The sequence below is a fragment of the Pinus tabuliformis genome, chromosome 1_1, assembly GCF_031772625.1.
Source record: "Pinus tabuliformis cultivar Carrire ecotype Pingquan chromosome 1_1, CPIR1, whole genome shotgun sequence".
NCBI classification, from domain to species: Eukaryota; Viridiplantae; Streptophyta; class Pinopsida; order Pinales; family Pinaceae; genus Pinus; species Pinus tabuliformis.
The window spans coordinates 931,114,244-931,117,488 of NC_142297.1; the positions used below are offsets into that span (position 1 = coordinate 931,114,244).

General features: G+C 39.1%; 1 pseudogene; it reads left to right on the plus strand.

Moving 5' to 3' along the window:
* The first annotated feature begins 1,280 nt into the window (after nucleotides 1–1,280).
* Nucleotides 1,281–2,380, plus strand: LOC149217490 (uncharacterized; annotated as a pseudogene).
* Nucleotides 2,381–3,245: the final 865 nt, after the last annotated feature.

Genomic DNA, 3,245 nt, shown 5'->3' on the forward strand with positions numbered 1-3,245 from the left:
GTGCTCAAAACCCTTGTTAGGAGGTCTCCTTGGAGAATCCCTCCAAACCCTTGGTCATGCTTATTCAAAAATCACTGAATATTTACGTGATATTGTTTTCTATTTGACGACTTTTGACTTGTAATTAAACATTTTATTGCGTAAGCTATATCTTCATGTCTGAATATAGCCTCCCCATTCTCTTAGATGATACAATTTGAGGACTGCCATTGGACATACCCCCCAACACTACATTTTAGCCATTTGAGACCCTATTTTCCATCTCCATTACCTGGTAGTTCATTGAGAACTTTCCCAATGGGTATAACCATTGTACCCCTGATAAAATATTAGTCTCTGCGAGATCCATTGAATTTTGTAGTTGCAGAAGGTCTTCTAGCCTTGTGTCTTAATTAGGACCTTGTTTTACCTATTTAGGACCTTGCATGTGACATGCAAGGCATGCATGTGATTGCATGCAAGATGCAGAGTTTGCATGTTGATTGCATGCAACATATGGAGTGTGCAAGTGGGTTGCATGCATGCAGATGAGTTACACGTGACATGCATGAGATATGCATGTAATGCAATCTAAATTTATGATTAGTGCTTGTGTTAAAGTAGAGAAAGCTAAATATAAGAAAGTTAATCAAAGATAAGTAATTACGTTGATAAGTGTTTTCTTTGCTGGCTTGGGGTGTGCAAACACTATTCACCCCAACAAATGGAAAAGCTTGGATTTCGCCCTTCTAACCAATAAAATTGCGCCATATGTTTGTCCCTCCAACCATTTGAATGTTATGAGCTGTCCAAATTGGTTTTTGCTACCTGCTTGTTTTTGTAGCTCTCTACCCTTCGCCATACCTGTGCCCTCTGTTCCACTTTTTGCTTTCACGCCTGACTCTCTGGCATGCTGTACCGTTCTTCGTCACGCTGGTCAATCGAGCCCCCTCCGCCATACCTCTAGCATTGAATTGCACTGAGCGCTGTCCGCCATCTCCCTTACATGGCGTCACCGATGTTAAAGAGCATTGGTATTCACAGGCCATCTCAAAGGAGAGTTCTCAAAGTTACAATTTTGGACTTGATATTTTCTTAGATAATATTGGGTGCATCCCAACGCATAACAAATGATACGTGAGCGCTGTTGCTGTTGGGGTATTGTTTGTTGGTTGTGGTCCCTAAGCACATAAACATAGTAAGTGCGAGAAAAAAGAGTTCTGAAGAGAAATGGGGAAATATGGGGGCTTTTCAGTCATATTGATGAGTAAGCTGAAGTTTATAGCCCATTCTGCATTAGCATGGAGAGGTCTTCAACTTCTGCAGTTAAAGATGAGTCCAAAAATGTTCCAGCATATGAGGAGTAGGAGGAACCCATCTCATGCAGACCATCTGTGGATGGCAGTGCAGACAACCCAAATTATTCCGATGTTGAAGATTAGTCATGGCATTCGCAATATACTTCAAATGGAGGAACTTATGATGATGAATATGATTATTCTAATGCTTTCGATACTAATATTGCAGGAATGTCAGATCTCGCAAGGCGTTCTCTTTCTGATAGTTCCGATGTAGATCTTGAGAAGGGTCCTTGACTCGAGGTGAAGGCACCAGAAGGGAATGCACCTTCTGATCAAGGGAGGCAATTAGACAAAATTGGGAGTTGGTCTGAGGAGTGTAGAATATGCCATCTTACTTTGGAGACCAACCAAGAGGCAGGGGCATCTATTGTGTTGGGTTGTTCCTGCAAGGATGATCTGGCTGTTGCTCACAAGCAGTGTGCAGAGGCCTGGTTCAAAATCAGGGGTAACAGGTTAGTTTTTTTTCCCAGTGACCATATTTTTAAAATATCTATATAATGATTTCTTATTGGCTATAACACCGTAGACTCAAATGCACAACTTGATTTTATGTGTGCCTATTCCCCTTGTCGTAGGTTTTATCTTAGATTCCTATCTATGTTACCAAAAACATGACTAGGGGACCTGTTTTTCATTTCGTTCTTGTCTTGACACTAAATTAGTGCATTGCTGATCAATTTTGCATCTGTAAAATACACCGGGGAAGGTGGGGTTTATGTTTCTTATCTCCATACACAATGGTGCATCCATTCTCCTCTTGTATGCATACAATAATTCCCTGGTGTGGGATTTGACCTCGGGGAAAGAGAAAACTACTGTACAACTATTTGTTAATCTCTATTAGTGGTGTTTTCCTAAACTGTAACATTTTCTGCTGCTTCTAGAGGCTGGCAGTCTTGCTGGATGTGTAACATATTATATAAGTAAAAATTCCTCTCCTTTGTGCACTCCTTTGAAACAGCTTATTTTACTAGAAGGTGGTATTCTCATTTTGCTACCATCTGAATTTAAATGTCTATCTCATGGATAGGCGATTCTGATATTCATCGTCTTGTTGTTGCTTCAACATTGTTATATATTTGGCCAAAGGCATTGCTTGCACACTGGAGACAGTACTTGTGTGCACCATGTGCCTGAGCACATAATTTAATCAGCAGTAACCTGGAGGGTGGTTATACAAAATTCTAAATTTCTGCCATAATTGTGGTTGAGTTCTTATCGTTATTGAAGGCCATGGTTTCTCATACTAATTAGGCTGAGAATGTAGAGCTGAGTTTTTAATGGGACATTTTATCAGGATATTTCTTTTCGCACATCTTTATATCAAAATTTTAGTTCATTATGATCTGCATGGGCAGGTTTCTTTGCATTGAAGGTAAAATTGTCTTTTGCGATTTATCTATGAGAAATTTCATACGATTGATTTTGATGATATCTTTGCATCTCAATTGTCTTTTGTGGCACCCTCCTTTGTTCCATCATTTGGTGGTTTCACACTCTTCTTTACAGTCTCTTTGTCTGCTTACTTTTCAACAACCTTGTCTTATTCTTTGTATATTCCTCTCCTCTTTGTTTTTCATTACCTTGAATAAGCTATGCCACCATTGAAAAAACGCTGTAAGTGCCCTCATGTGATCTTTGAACTTATAAGGTAGTTATCTTTGGAACACACCCTTTATTTTAAAGAAAAGAGGACTTTTATGGAAATCATCAAAATTTATACGAAATATGTTTATTGTGCATTTAACCATCAACCAAGATTCAAGACTAAATCAACCATGGTCATCCTTCTAACTAGTTGCCTTTTTCCATTCTTCTTGCTTGACACTGTAGTCAATTTGTCCTTTTACAAGTACCTTCCAATCTCAACATTATCATCTGGGACTGCTCCAATGATATCTTAGA